This window comes from Carassius gibelio, chromosome B1, assembly GCF_023724105.1.
Source record: "Carassius gibelio isolate Cgi1373 ecotype wild population from Czech Republic chromosome B1, carGib1.2-hapl.c, whole genome shotgun sequence".
NCBI classification, from domain to species: Eukaryota; Metazoa; Chordata; class Actinopteri; order Cypriniformes; family Cyprinidae; genus Carassius; species Carassius gibelio.
The window spans coordinates 36789745-36806807 of NC_068396.1; positions in this window are offsets into that span (position 1 = coordinate 36789745).

The following is a 17063-nucleotide window of genomic DNA, read 5'->3' on the forward strand; positions in this document are numbered from 1 at the left end:
GAAATACTCTGATGCTGTGACTTTAAACGTCATGTGTGAGTTAATAATGATTAAGCAACTGTGATATTAAATTGTCTAAACATCTGCAAATTCACACACATATATATATATATATATATATATATATATATATATATATATATATATATATATATATATATATATATATATATTATGATCGTCTTTGTCAGATTTTAAATGTCATGTGTGAGTTAATGATCATCTAAACATTGTTTACAATTTTGAAATACACATTTTTTGTTTATTTTTAGAGCATATTTTTTCTTATTTTTAGACCCACCTAGGAATGTCTCAGTGTCCATCAATCCATCTGGTGTAATAGTGGAGGGAGATTCAGTGACTCTGAGCTGCAGCAGTGATTCAAACCCTCCTGCTCTGAACTTCAGCTGGTTTAAAGGAGGAACATTTGTAGGATCTGGAAGAATCTACAGCATCTCAAACATCAGCTCTGATCACAGTGGAGAATACAAGTGCAAGTCCAGAAATAAACATGGAGAGAAATACTCTGATGCTGTGACTTTAAACATCAAGTGTGAGTTAATAATGATTAAGAAACTGATATTAAATCGTCTAAACTGTGAACTAATTTTCCTTTTTTTTGTGCTGTTAATGATTGTTTATGTCAGATTTTAAATGGCATGTATGAGTTAATGATCATCTGCACATTGTTTAAAATTTCGAAATGCATAATTATTGATTATTTCTTGTGAATTTTCATCATTTTTTTAGACCCACCAAAGAGTGTCTCGGTGTCCATCAATCCATCTGGTGAAATAGTGGAGGGAGATTCAGTGACTCTGAGCTGCAGCAGTGATTCAAACCCTCCTCCAGAAATCAGCTGGTTTAAAGGAAGAACGTTTGTAGGATCTGGAAGAATCTACAGCATCTCAACGATCAGCTCTAATCACAGCGGAGAATACAAGTGCAAGTCCTATAATGAACATGGAGAGAAATACTCTGATATTGTGACTTTGAATGTCATGTGTGAGTTAACGATCATCTGCACATTGTTTAAAATTTTGAAATACACAATTTTCGTTTATTTCTAGAGCATCCTTTTTCTTATTTTTAGACCCACCTAGGAATGCTTCAGTGTCCATCAATCCATCTGGTGTAATATTGGAGGGAGATTCAGTGACTCTGATCTGCAGCAGTGATTCAAACCCTCCTGCAGAAATCTGCTCGTTGAAAGGAAAAATGTTTGTAGGATCGGGAAGAATCTACAGAATCTCAAATATCAGCTCTGATCACAGTGGAGAATACAAGTGCAAGTCCAGTAATGAACATGGAGAGAAATACTCTGATGCTGTGACTTTGAATGTCATGTGTGAGTTGATGCTTCAGTGAATGGTATCAAACAGATTAGTGCTCTGTAAAACCCAACAAGTAAACTTAACTCAAACCGTTTGTGTAAACAGATTGCCTTGATTTAAACCATGTGTTTAGGCAAACACTGATCTCTAACATGGTTACTTCAAATGAAACAATAAATCAACATCTTAACCTTAGTTCATTCTCAATAAGATCTTCTGTAGACGTCTGACAGAAATAAAGTCAGTCTGGTTATTAATAAGTGGAGCTGGTGATGCTGTTTGTGGGGTTGCTTAATCAGATCTTGAGAGATTTAATGTATTTTATTTCAGTTGATTTCATCTAAGACTGTGTCTGAAGTCAGTTGCAGTAGTTCTTGTGTTTCTCTTTTCTTCAGTGATTCTGTTTGTTAACATTAGCTGTTTATCACTAAAGCTCATTTATCACTCAATTAATCAGTTCATTATTTAATTGCAATGTAAATCTTCTTTCAGTGAAATCAAAGGAATTAAGTTCAGAGTACTTTAAATGGTTTAAGGCAACCCACCTAGAAATGTATAATGTTCTAGGAATGTTTTCAGCGGCTAGTTTTATTTTAGTTCCCAGAATGTAGGATAACATTCTCTAAAAACATTCTAAAAATGTCTATTGATAACATTGTTACAACATTATTCTCTAGCATTCTAATAAAGCTTCCCATCACACTAGATGTGGACTGACATTGCTCAGAAGTCAAATGTTGGTTGAAAGTGAAAACCCAACCCCTGTTTGGTGTCAAACTCTCGCGTAAATAACTCCAAAAATCAGTATTACCAAATTCACTTATTATAAACAAGATTTATTTCTGTCGTAAATGTAAAACGGTTCTTATTGAGATTAACAGAGGTGTTGATGGTTTATTGAAAATAATAGTTTAGTTTGATGTCACCATTATGGTGACCAGTACTTAGGCAGTATGACTCTTTCAGTTACAGTTAATTCAACTGTCGTAGCTATATTTGTTGCAGCCAAAACAGTGAAAGACAAATGTCATAAGATGATGTTGGTTACTTGCTAATATTAGGATTTTCCTCATGTAGTAATCTGGTCAGTATGTTTTATCTGGAATTCTATACACTGTAAAAAGTGTTTTCCTATATATATTCAGTAAAGTTGTGTCAAAATTTTATAAGCAATATTATTAATTAAATTTAAAACATTTTAATTAAGTAGAAATAATCATTAAAAATGAGTAGAATAACATGAAGAAATTAAGTAAAATTTACATAAAAATATTGATTTCATTGGACAAAAAAACACTATGCTAAAGAATACTATGTTATACATGCCAGGCCAGTAGTTGGCGATCATGAAACATTATATGCATGCACATGACATCAGCCTTTTTACAAATTAACATTTTTGTTGCTTACATAGATATGATACAGGCATCATGTTCAAAAGGCTGTGTCTTAAGGCCCCCAAACAGAGTTATTGAAGACGCCTAAAGTTCCCAAACAGGGTCAATTGTTGGTTACCATTACAGTGGTCAGTGTTTGCTTTAGTTGTGTTCTTGAACCTTGATGTTTTAACATTACATTTTGCTTTGCTGTTGTAACTCAGTTATAACAGCTAGACAAACTAAGAATTAAGATGATCAGGTAGTGATGGTCATGCTACTACATAATCTTTGTTCTTCCTGAATATCTGAACTCATTCAGAGTCTGATCTTTGAGACACGATAACATTCATTATGGCAGCCCTGTGATTCAGCAAAAAAAGAAAAAAAAAGTGGAATTTTCAGTGTAAACCAGAGTTTGAGAATTCTGTTTAAAACAGAGAAAGGGGAACTTTCTTTTGACACACAGTCACATCAAGAACCAGCGTATGAATCTCAAGAATGGTGACAAACAGCATATTCAGACGAACTGTAAGAATCACAAAACAAGCTACTATAGAATTGTTGCTAATTATTTATTCATGCCGCAAAGCATGATGGGAGCCATAAAATGAGTTTTGATTGGTGGCACCCAGAATGCAGTGCAACATGCTTTTTGATGGTCACCATTGTTGAGGTTCTCAGGTTGTTTCTTGATGTCTGTGTGTCTAAATGAAAACACTTCTCTTTTTTAACAAGGTTTTGATCAGAGGTGCTTCTAAGAATTTCTCTGACAATCCTGAAAATACCAGAGCTTATATTGTTCAATCACATGACACATGTTATTGGTAAGACACAACCAACTCAGACCAAATGATGATGTTAAAACAAATAACACCACCTGATCTCATTTCCTTCTTGGCTCATCTAGCTGCTGTATCACAACTAGCAACCAAAAAAAAATCTGTTTATAATTTTAAGGGTCAAGAGTCCAACTAAAGCAAACACTGACCACTACAATGGTAAGCAAATTATTATTATTTTTTTCATTCAGTGATTCGGTTTGTGAACTTTAGGTCTCTTCAATAACTGTTTTGGGGGCATTACAACCTTTTTAACATGATGCCTTTATCATATCTAGCAACACAAATGTGAATTTGTAAAAAGGCTGATGTCATGTGCATGCATATAATGTTTTCGAAGGGTGTTTCATAATCGCCAACTACTGGCCTGGCATGCATAACATAGTATTCTTTAGCATAGTGTTTTTTTTTTGTCTGTTTGTTTTTTGTCCAATGAAATCAATATTTTTATGTAAATTTTACTTAATTTTTTCATGTTATTCTACTAATTTTTAATGATTATTTCTACTTAATTAAAATGTGTTTAACTTAATTAATAATATTGCTTGTAAATTTTTGACACAATTTTACTGAATAAATACAATGTACTATTAATTAAATATTACTGACTATAGCAGATGCAATGCATAAGATCTAGCAAACCTATGTAATATTTTGTCTGTTCTTTTTAAATTACATTTTTAATGAACCAGAGAAAGCTTAGACACACAGAGACCTCAAGAATGGCTGTATGGATCTCAACAATGGTGACATGCTTCATGCTGCAGTGCATTCTGGGTGACATGAATGAGTTTTGTGTGATATACCCAGAATAAATTGCAGCATGAAGCATCTCACCATTGTTGAGATTCATACACTGAATCCTGATGTTTGTGTGACCAAAAACATTGTTAGAACAATCATGGTATTGTTCTGAGAAGATTTTTAGAACACAAAAAATCTAGCTGGGAATCGGTTTCCTCAAACAGTTTGAGTAAACATAACTTGTCAGGTTTTTAAGGATATCTGTTTATTCAAATGGTTTGAGTTAAGTTACTTCTTGGGTTTTAAAGTGTAGGGTTAAAAATAAAAAAATGAATGTAGCTCTTCATATGTCTGATTTAGATGCACCGAGGAATGTCTCAGTGTTCATAAATGGATCAGGTGAAATAGTGGAAGGAGATTCAGTGACTCTGATCTGCAGCAGTGATTCAAACCCTCCTGCTCTGAACTTCAGCTGGTTTAAGGAGAATCAAAGCTCCTCTGTTGGATCTGGACAGAGTTTCAGTGCACTACAGAGTGGACGCTTCTACTGTAAAGCTCACAATCAACACGGATCTCAGAGATCAGATGCTGTTACTGTCAATGTCATGTGTGAGTCTATTACAACCATAAGATGCTAATATTCCATTTTAATCATTTCAATTCCTATTACTAATTAAAAATATGTATAATGTATTAATCCTATTATTGTTGTTAGACCCACCAAAGAGTGCCTCAGTGTCCATCAGTCCACCTGGTGAAATAGTGGAGGGAGATTCAGTGACTCTGATCTGCAGCAGCGACTCAAACCCTCCTGCAGAAATCATCTGGTTTAAAGGAGGAACGTTTGTAGGATCTGGAAGAATCTACAGCATCTCAAAGATCAGCTCTGATCACAGTGGAGAATACAAGTGCAAGTCCAGAAACAAACATGGAGAGCAATACTCAGATGCTGTGACTTTAAACATAATGTGTAAGTTAATGATGGTTCAATAACTGGTATCAAACAGATTAGTGGGTTAACAATTGTAAAACATGATCGTGACACTTCATTTGTCTGGTTAAGATGCACCTAGAAACGTCTCAGTGTTCATAAATGGACCTGGTGTAATAGTGGAGGGAGATTCGGTGATTCTGATCTGCAGCAGTGACTCAAACCCTCCTGCTCTGAACTTCAGCTGGTTTAAGGAGAATCAAAGCTCCTCTGTTGGATCTGGACAGAGTTTCAGTGCAAAACAGAGTGGACGCTTCTACTGTGAAGCTCACAATCAACACGGATCTCAGAGATCAGATGCTGTTACTGTCACAGGTTAACCTTTTATTAACACCCTTTATTTTTTACATCAGTTTTGACAGTTGATTTGATTAAATTATCTTCCTCTTTCAGTTCACTGTAGTGCTGCTAGGACAGTGTTTCAAATCACAGTGGTATCTGGAGGACTAATCATCATCATAAGCATCATTGTACTATTTAAAATGTAAACATAATAAGCTAATATTATTTTATTTTATATTATATAATAATAGTATATAAATGTAATTATTAACTTATTATTAATTATATTAAATTGTTTATGTTTCTTTCTGTTTTGTTCGGTCTTTTTTTTCATAGTAAGAGAAAAATGACGAATGGAAGATCTGCAATACATGAGTATGAGGTGAGGAGATGAAAGAACAACAGAATAAAATATGTCAAATAATAAAAGCTATCTTTTTCCTACACTGTAAACCCATGCTATAGAAAATGGCCATAATCTAACAGTAACATACAATGTTCTGAAAAAAAAAAGAATATTAATAAAATAATGTAAAAAATAATGCAATCTGGGTAATATTTGTCATTTTCGAGAAAGCAGCCTACATGTATATACCGTTTATTAACAGAGCTCAAAGACACTCAGATGCTGTGCTTAAAAAATCACACATTATACCCTCATTCATAATTCCCTACATTAGTTTACTTGACTGAGTGAATGAAAGGAAGTGAATGAATTCAGACACTGATGAACACCTAATTATAACAAGCAAAATCACTGAGGGACAGTTAAACAGGAACATAAACAGAAACAAGCTGAAACACAAAAGCAGCAACTGACCTCCAGCTTCAGCTTTAAGACCCTTATGTAGTGATGGCAAGATGAAGCCTCATGAAGCTTTACGATTTTTAACCAAGTGGTTCACAAAAGGGTTAAATTCTGGAAACTTAATTTGCTCACAGTATCACCTGGTGGCCAACGAGTGTAAAACAAGCAGATATATTACAGACAGAGGTGTAAAGTCCAGGGGTCAGAAAGTAAAATTCCGCCATATTTTCAATCCACTCATGAACTCAGCAGCTGATTTCATCAGAGGAACTAAGATTTTTTTCAAGTCACAAACAACTCTCAATTTAAATCCCAAGTCCTAAAAGAGTTAAAGTTAATGAGATACTTAAGTAACTAATTAAATGATGACTGTGCGTTAGTGATGAACACCTGCTGTTATTGAGAATTACAGAAGATCAGATTATTTATTGGTTAAAATGATGCCACCATCATGGAGATCAGTGTTTGGTTTAGTTGGGCTCTTGACCCTTTTAATAATTAAAAGTAAATTGCTTGTAAACACTTGTGGTTGTTAAATGATGTTCAGCTATTACTGAACTACCCAAAAAGTCAGATTGAACAGATATTATTGAAACGCTTAAATATTTTTTTAGACATGAACACTCATCATATGATCCTCAACAGTGGTGACAATAATTATTCATGCTACAGTGCATGATGGGAGTTTTTACAATGGTGTTACCCAGCATGCAGCATTTTGTTGAGATTCATATGCTGGGTCATGGTGTCTGTGCGTCTTAGTAGAATAAGGCTTCAAAGATTTATATGCATTACATTCCAAATCCATTATAACTATTAAAACAGTTCATTTGCATGTGGCAGTTCCACAGGGTAGGTTATTTAAAAACTGAACATATGTTAAGTGAAATAAAATAGTTTTTGGAAATGAACAGACTGATGCCTAATTATTATTTCATCATGTAAAACCAGCTAGCAGTAGTTTTCTGCACAGCACTGATCGCACTGCTTTATAACAGCATGTGTACTTTTACAGAGTAATATCTAACACAAGAAGTCAAAGGTCAAGAGCCCAGCTGAAGCAAACACTGATCTCCATGATGGTGGTATCATTTTAACCAATAAAACATCATCATCTGATCCTCCGTAACGCAATCAGCTGCTGAGTGGAGCAAACATGGCAGGTCTTTTACTTTCTGACCCCTGGACTTTACACCTCTGTCTGTAATATATCTGCTTGTTTTACACTTGTTGGCCACCAGGTGGTATTGTGAGCAAATTAAGTTTTCATAAATTAACCCTTTTGTAAACCACTTGGCTGAAAATCTTAATGCTTCATGAGGCTTCATCTTGCCATCATTACCCTTATGCACTAAGTGTGAAACCAGCTTCGTTTTACTGAAAATTTAAATTAATAAAGTATGTAGTTAACATTACAGAGGTCAGTGTTTACTTTAAATATAAGTTTATTTGCAGTAAATAAAAGTCTTGCCATATTTTTGCTCCACTCAGCAGCTGATTTCATCAGAAGAACCAACACTGTAAAAAGTGTTTCCCTACACTGTAAAAAGTGTTTCCCTATATTTATTCAGTAAAATTGTGGCAAAAATTACAAGCAATATTATTAATTAAATTAAACACATTTTAATTAAGTAGAAATAATCATTAAAAATGAGTAGAATAACATGAAAAAATTAAGTATAATTTACATAAAAATATTGATTTCATCGGACAAAAATCAAACAAACAAAAAAACACTATGCTAAAGAATACTGTTATGCATGCCAGGCCAGTAGTTGGCGATTATGAAACACCCTTCGAAAACATTATATGCATGCACATGACATCAGCCTTTTTACAAATTCACATTTGTGTTGCTTAGATATGATAAAGGCATCATGTTCAAAAGGTTGTAATGCCCCCAAAACAGTTATTGAAGACACCTAAAGTTCACAAACCGAATCACTGAATGAAAAAAATAATAACAATTTACCATTGTAGTGGTCAGTGTTTGCTTTAGTTGGATTCTTGACCCTTAAAATTTTAAACAGATTTTTTTTTGGTTGCTAGTTGTGATACAGCAGCTAGATAAGCCAAGAAGGAAATGCGACCAGGTGATGTTATTTGTTTTTACATCATCATTTGGTCTGAGTTGGTTGTGTCTTATCAATAACATGTGTCCTGTGATTGAACAATATAAGCTCTGGTGTTTTCAGCATTATCAGAGCAATTCTTAGAAGCACCTCTGATCAAAACCTTGTTAAAAAAGAAAAGTGTTTTCATTTAGACACACAGACATCAAGAAACAACCTGATAACCTCAACAATGATGACCATCAAAAAGCATGTTGCACTGCATTCTGGGTGCCACCAATCAAAACTCATTTTATGGCTCCCATCATGCTTTGCGGCATGAATAAATAATGAGCAACAATTCTATAGTAGCTTGTTTTGTGATTCTTACAGTTTGTCACCATTCTTGAGATTCATACGCTGGTTCTTGATGTGACTGTGTGTCAAAAGAAAGTTCCCCTTTCTCTGTTTTAAACAGAATTCTCAAACTCTGGTTTACACTGAAAATTCCACTTCTTTTTTTGCTGAATCACAGGGCTGCCACAATGAATGTTATCTTGTCTCAAAGATCAGACTCTGAATGAGTTCAGATATTCAGGAAGAATAAAGATTATGTAGTAGCATGACCATCACTACCTGATCATCTTAATTCTTAGTTTGTCTAGCTGTTATAACTGAGTTACAACAGCAAAGCAAAATGTAATGTTAAAACATCAAGGTTCAAGAACACAACTAAAGCAAACACTGACCACTGTAATGGTAACCAACAATTTACCCTGTTTGGGAACTTTAGGCGTCTTCAATAACTCTGTTTGGGGGGCCTTAAGACACAGCCTTTTGAACATGATGCCTGTATCATATCTATGTAAGCAACAAAAATGTTAATTTGTAAAAACATCAGCCATGTCATGTGCATGCATATAATGTTTCATGATCGCCAACTACTGGCCTGGCATGCATAACATAGTATTCTTTAGCATAGTGTTTTTTTGTTTGTTTGTTTTTTGTCCAATTAAATCAATATTTTTATGTACATTTTACTTAATTTTTTCATGTTATTCTACTAATTTTTAATGATTATTTCTACTTAATTAAAATGTTTTAAATTTAATAAATAATATTGCTTGTAAAATTTTGACTCAATTTTACTGAATAAATATAGGGAAACACTTTTTACAGTGTAGTGTTTTTTTTTTTTTTGTCTGTTTGTTTTTTGTCCAATGAAATCAATATTTTTATGTAAATTTTACTTATTTTTTTCATGTTATTCTACTCATTTTTAATGATTATTTCTACTTAATTAAAATGTGTTAAATTTAATTAATAATATTGTTTTTACATTTTTGACACAATTTTACTGAATACATATAGGGAAACACTTTTTACAGTGAAGTCATTCCTTCCAAGTAGTGATAGGAAGATGAGGCCTCATGAAGCTGTAAGTTTTTCAGCCAAGTGGTTCACAAAAGGGTTAATTTCTGGAAACTTAATTTGCTCACAATACCACTTGGTGGCCAACATGTGTAAAAACAAGCAGATATATTACAGACAGAGGTGTAAAGTCCAGGGGTCAGAAAGTAAAAGTCCTGTCATATTTTTGTTCCACCCATGAATTCAGCAGCTGATATCACCAGAGGAACCGAGTCATTCCTTTCAAGTCACAAATGTGTCTCAAGTTAAATCCCAAGTCCTAAAAGAGTTAAAGTTAGTGAGGTAATTAGGTGACTAATTAATGATGATTGTGCATTAATGATTAACACCTGCTGATATTAAGAATTGCAGAGGATCGGATGATTTATTGTTTAAAATGATGCCACCATCATGGAGATCAGTGTTTTCTTTAGTTGGGCTCTTGACCCTTTTAATAAGTAATTTGCTTTTAAACACTTGCAATTGTGTAACATGGTAGATATTAACACAACGTTGAATAAAAAACTTGAAATAGCAAATTATACTGCCCTTTTATCATATAAAACATTTAAATGATCTTCATGAGGGTGTTTCTCTTTGGTTTGTTACATGAGGTTCAATATTATTGTAATGCTTAAATATTGGGGGGAAAATTGTACAGGCTCAGGATTTCAGACATGAGCACTTATCATATGATCCTCAACAGTGGTTACAATAATTATCCATGCTACAGTGCATAATGGGAGTTTTTTACTCTGGTGTTACCCAGCATGCACTTCAGCTTGAAGCTTTTTTTTTTTGTTGTCACCATCAGATTCATTTGCTGGGTCATGTTGTCTGTGCGTCTTATTAGAACAAGGTTTCAAAACTGTATATGCATTACATACATTATATTTCAAATTAATTATCAATATTAAACCAACGGTTCATTTGCATGTGGCAGTTCCACAATGTAGGCTATTTAAAAACTGAACATAAGGTATTTTTTTTAGGTAAATAAACAGGCTGATGCCTTATAATTACTTAATCGTGCAAAAGCAGCTAGTAAGAGTTTGCTGCACTGCACTGATTGCACTGTTTTTTAACAGCACGTGCACTTTTGCAGAGAAATATCTAACACAAGAAGCCAAAGGTCAAGAGCCCAACTGAAGCAAACACTGATCTCCATGATGGTGGCATCATTTTAACCAATAAAACATCATCATCTGATCCTTTGTAACGCACAATAATGGCAGGTGTTCATCACTAATGCACAATCATCATTTAATTAGTCTCTTAATTATCTCATTGACTTTAACTATTTGATGACTTGGGATTTGACTTCAGACTCGTTTGTGACTTGAAAGGAATGGCTTGGTTCCTCATCTGGTGAAATCAGCTGCTGAGTTCATGGGTGGAGCAAAAATATGGCAGGACTTTTACTCCATTCTGGTCCCTGGATTACCCACCTCTGGTCCTTGTTAACCATAAAACCCATGTATGTATTCTGTTTGTTTCCCTGCAGAATGATGATCTCAGTGCAAACAGGTATACAGCTCTTGACCCCAGGTCCAGATCTTCTGATCAGTACAACATACTGACAGTAAGTGAAACATTAAAAACTGCACATGCAGAAGAGTTAGTTTTTTACATAGTCCCCCCTTCCCATACCTGCTGTTCACCAGCTGGGCTCTTCTTAATATGAGCATCAGTCAGTAAGTACTGTATAAGATCCTCAAGTTATTTTAATATCATCATCAATAAAGAAAAAATTGTCATCACTACTAGTAAATAATACTGAACAGCATTTTCATTCAGTTAGACCAGCAAGACCAGAAAAGTAATTTTACTATTAGTAAATACATTTATTTTTGTGCAAGTTTTTAACTTGTCTCATTTCTGTTGTAGCCACACAGCAAGCTGACATGGTAAGATTAAGCCCAAGTTAAAAAAAAAAAAAAAAAAACCTACTCCACTTTTGTGGCATCACAGGACTCCACATCTCCTGATGAAAATTAATGACTTTATGTATTCCCATTCTGAAGTGTAATTTCTCATAGCATTTGTATGAATTATGTTCAACAGTGTTGAAGCAATGTTTCAATTAAGTTATATGTTTTATTGTTGAGAAGAAATTATCTAATTTGCTGTGAGCTGTTGCAAGAAGTTTACATTCACTGTATTTGTGGCAGTAGATTGACTGCAATGTCCCTTTATTTCCTTTTTTAAATAGAACATAACATGCTAAAAAAAGCTCAATTTCCAGCATTCACTTTTGAATATTTGCTTAGTGTGCATATCAATTGTGTCAAAATGTAAATGTTTATATGTAAAAGATATAAATAAGAACTTAATTTACAAATAAAACCTAATAATGTATTTAGTATGAACTATATATTTAAATGTCAGGAAATAGAAAAACAAATATATTTATACCCCACATAGCAACATTGTTTAGGCCCAGATCCGGCCCACATCTGGCACCCGTGGAAAGATGATCTGGCCCACATGCACCGTGGAATGATGGCACTTGAGTGGACCACTTCTGTTTTCCAGATTTGAGCCACAAGCAGGCCATAGCAATGCCACATGTCAGCCAAGAGTAAAGAAATTAACCAGAACTGGACCTTATCTGAGCCACAAAATCTGTGTATATTAAATATGGAGTAATTTCAGCCTTAATAAGCCCGTTAACAAACAGAATCACTGAAGGAAAGAAGAGAACAGAAAAAGAGATGAGCAGAAACACAAGAACTACAACTGACTTCAGCCACAACCTTAGATGAAATCAACTGAAGATAAAAGAAGACATTAAATCGCTTAATATCTCAGCAGAGGAGGATTGAACAAATCCACAAACAGCTTTACCAGCTTCACTTATTACTAACCAGACTGACTTTATTTATATTAGGCTATCTACAGTCTATCTACTAATCTACAAAAGTTTTTATTGAGAATTAAGAGGTTTAATGTGTGTCACCATAACAGTGATTAGTGTTTCCATTAGTTGGGCTCTTAACTCTTATTTTATATTTTGTCTTTTTTGAATGTGTGTTTGTTAAACACATTAGCAGCTTCAAAGAAAGCTAAAGTAACAAAGTATCAAGTGACTGCTGTTATCTGTTGATGGTTTTATAATCATCATGAAGCTCACTGATGTTTTTTTTTTTATCTAACAATTATGTTGTTCCAATGATACATCCATATTACAAACCCTGTGTTTCTGCCGCATGAAATCCAGCAGTATTATAACAATCAGTTAAAATCTTTTAGCAAACATGAGCTTAAAAAAAAAAAAAAAAACCTTAAACTACTCTACCACACACAGATATAAACCATCAGCACATGAATCTCATTAATGGTGACAATCAAAAATATTTAGATAAACTGATCAATTCAGAACTTCACTGAAAAGCTACTAAGTCACAACAAAAACAACAGCAAAATATATAAGAAAATATTAAGAAATAAACAAAATAATAGGACACTTCAGCGGCATAATATATTCATGTTTTGGGAGTTTTGTACTATGTTAGTACCCAGCATGTATTGCAGCAAGGTACATTTGATTGTCACCATTGTTGAGTTTCATGTGCTTATTGTGGATGTTTGTGTGTGTCATAAAACCATCAATAGATAATAGCTGACACCTGACCTCAATTCACTTTAGCTTTCTTTGAAGTTGCAAATGTGTTTAACAAACACACCATCACAGAATCCAAAAGATAATATAAGAGTTAACTCTCTTGGCGCCACGGTCAAGTTTACTCGACAAGATGCGGCACTGAATAAAACGGCCGATTTTGTCAAATACGGTGTCAAATTTCATGCATCCTCCTCTGCACCAGATAGCAGACATGTAATATTTCATCTCTGACTGAAAAAAACGTCATGGTCCTATACAACATCTTCGAGCTAGAGCGCACTGAATCAGTGCGAATAAAAGCGGAGCTTGTGTGAGAGTGAGCCATTTTATCTGACCAATATTGTCAACGTCAGCGAGTATTGGCATTAGATTATTATTATTATCATTATTATTATTATCTAATGGCATCAATAAAGCTTCAATAAAGCCCCAATGAGGTGTTGGGACTTCTATTCGCGGACACTGATTCTGAAGGGAATCTGCATTTAGAAGATGACGGTGATACTGAAAGTGAAAGTATAGCCACCAAGCACAGATGGTGAATCCTTTGCCCAATGTAAATAAATGGTCCTTTGCCAAATGTCAGAGGTGTGAACAATGTTTGCCGGGGTCGGAGTGTTCATCGCAAAATTAGCAGGCGTGTTATTGTTGCGGGGACGAGGCGGGAGATTTTTACCGCGCTAGACATGTATATTTGTCTTCTGACCTCACCTCTCCGCAATCGCAGACACAGTATTGTAGTGGAGACATTGTCTAATGCCACTGGGTATGTTAGACGAGGTCGAAGTATTCATAGGACCGTTAGGAGGCAAGGTGGGGAGTCGCAATGACACTGAAACTGTGCACACTCGGCGAGTGCGCGAGGCAGATCTGGCCGCGCTGCTCATAGCAGAAGCAGAGGCGATGTGACACGGGGCATAGCTTTTGAACTAAACAGGTCTTGTCTACTTGTGTTTGTGTGTCATATGAATAATATATATGTGCCCCATACATGGAATTAGAGTGCCTGCTGCATGTAGTAAATTGAAAATCCCAACCGCTACATACATTTGTTTCTATCATTTATTAGTAATGATTTACACAGTTTGTTTACTACTTACTATTTACCTGAGCATTCAGAATTGTGCAATATAGCACACAGAAGGTGAGGGACATTTTTTGGGGGGAAAGAAGTGATGCATTTTATCATTTAAACATGTGACTTTTCATGAAAATTCTATAATTCAAGATGACCACCCCCATATGACGTCATAGTATGCAAATTAGATGGGAAAATAAAATCCCTACATAAACATTGGGTCATCCTTAATATTTTTATCATTTACAGAAAGTCTCTATCTTTTATAAATTTTAAGATATAGCCTTTTGAAATTAAGATGTCAAAATCGAATGTTTTAGGAAAAAACCTCTGGCGCCTAAAGGGTTAAGAGTGCAACTAATGGAAACACTAATCGCTGTTATGGTGACACACATTAGATTTAAACCTCTGTTAATTCTCAATAAAAACTTTTGTAGATGTCTAACAAAAATAAAGTCAGTCTGGTTAGTAACAAGTGAAGTTGGTAAAGCTGTTTGTGGAGTTGTTTAATCCTCCTCTGGTGAGATCTCCAGAGATTTAATGTCTTCTTTTATCTTCAATTGATTTCATTTAAGGTTGTGGCTGAAGTAAGTTGTAGTTCTTTTGTTTCTGCTCATCTCTTTTTCTGTTTTCTTCTTTCCTTTGGTGATTCTGCTTGTTAACAGGCTTATTAAGGCTGAAATTACATATTTAATATACACAGATTTTGTGGCTCAGATAAGGTCCCAAGTGCCATTATTCCACGCCGCATGTGGGCCAGATCATCTTTCCACAGGTGCCAGATGTGGGCCGGATCTGGGCCGACACAATGTTGCTATGTGGGCTCTGTCAAGCTCCTGAAGTTTGCAGATGACACCACACTCTTCGGCCTCATTCAGGATGGTGACGAGTCTGCTTACAGACAGGAGGCTAAAGAGCTGGCTGTCTGGTGCAGTCTTAACATACTGGAGCTCAAAAGTGTAGGTCAAGTCACATTTATTTATATAGCACTTTAAACAAAAAAGACAGCACTGTAACCAAAGTGGAGTCATTCAAGACCTGAAGTGTGACAATCATATAAACTCCATTGTGAAAAAGTTCCAGCAGAGGTTGTACTTCCTTCGCCAGCTGAGGAAGTTCAACCTGCTACAGGAGGTTTGCACACATCATACCTGTACATCATAATTGTCTATATTATATTTTGTTTGTGCTGTTTTGTTCATTGTCTATTTTGTCTATTTTTATATGATTCTTATTATTATCTGTGCCCTGTCATTCTGTTGCACTGTGGAGCTTCTGTCACTAAAACAATTCCTTGTTTGTGTAAACATACCTGGCAATAAAAGCTCATTCTGATTCTGATTCTTAGATTCTGACTTAGTCTTGTCAATGCTGAAGAAAACTACAGCCCTATGTTATTGCCTCTTTTTATTTGTAATAATTGCGTATGGTTGTCTGAAATCTTAATCCCATGCAAATCGTCCATGTCCATAATTTGTAAAGTAAAAATTCCCACACAAATGACCTACCATATTTCACCAAACACCATCTTGTTTGGTCTAGTTGTATTTAAAGATTGACATGAAAAGTTATTGCACCACAAAACCATGAAATGTGTCAAAAAATCTGAAAAAGACCCAACTGCCAAACAGTTCAACTTTTATGAGGCTGCCCTTAAAAATTAAGGGAAATCAGTTGGAAGGAAAATAAAAAATAACTTGTCACCATAATTGTGGTCAGTATTTGCTTCATTTGGGCTCTTGAGCCTTTTAACGGTTTTGACAAGCTTGCTTCTAAGCAAATGCAATAGTGTTTTACAGCAAGCATTTGAGCAATGCAGAAATAAACTAAGAAATAACTTATGCTTTTGATGCTTGTTTGATTGTGGTTCAAAAGCATTACTACTAAAAAAAGTGATATTTTATTATACATTTCCAAAAATAATTATACATACTGCAGTGCATTATGGTAGTTTTTCATGTATTGCAACATTAAGCAATTTGTTGATTGTCACCATTGCAGAGATTCATATGCTGGTTCTTGATATCTGTGTGTGTCTAAAAAGCACTGGAGTTCAGTTTTTTTTTTTAATGTGTTACACAGATTTAAAATCTATTCTCTGCAAACGTTGAAGTACTTTTTTTGTGTGCTGCAGTTCCACTGGGACAATTGTTCAAACTCTAAACTTCTGAAAAAACACATTATTCTCAATATAATCACCAGCTCATTATGCCTATATGTTTATTGTATACCGCTGATCTCTCGTCTCTACAGCATCACATATAGGGCTACAGAGAGAGACCTAGCACAACCAATCCAAACACTGATCTCCATGATGGTGGCATCATTTTAACCAATAAAACATCAACATCTGATCCTCTGCAATTCTCAATAATAACAGGTGTTTATCATTAATGCACAATCATCATTTAATTAGTCTCTTAATTATCTCATTAACTTTAACTCTTTGAGGACTGGGATTTGACTTGAGACTTGTTTGTGACTTGGAAGGAATGACTTGGTTCCTCATCTGGTGAAATCAG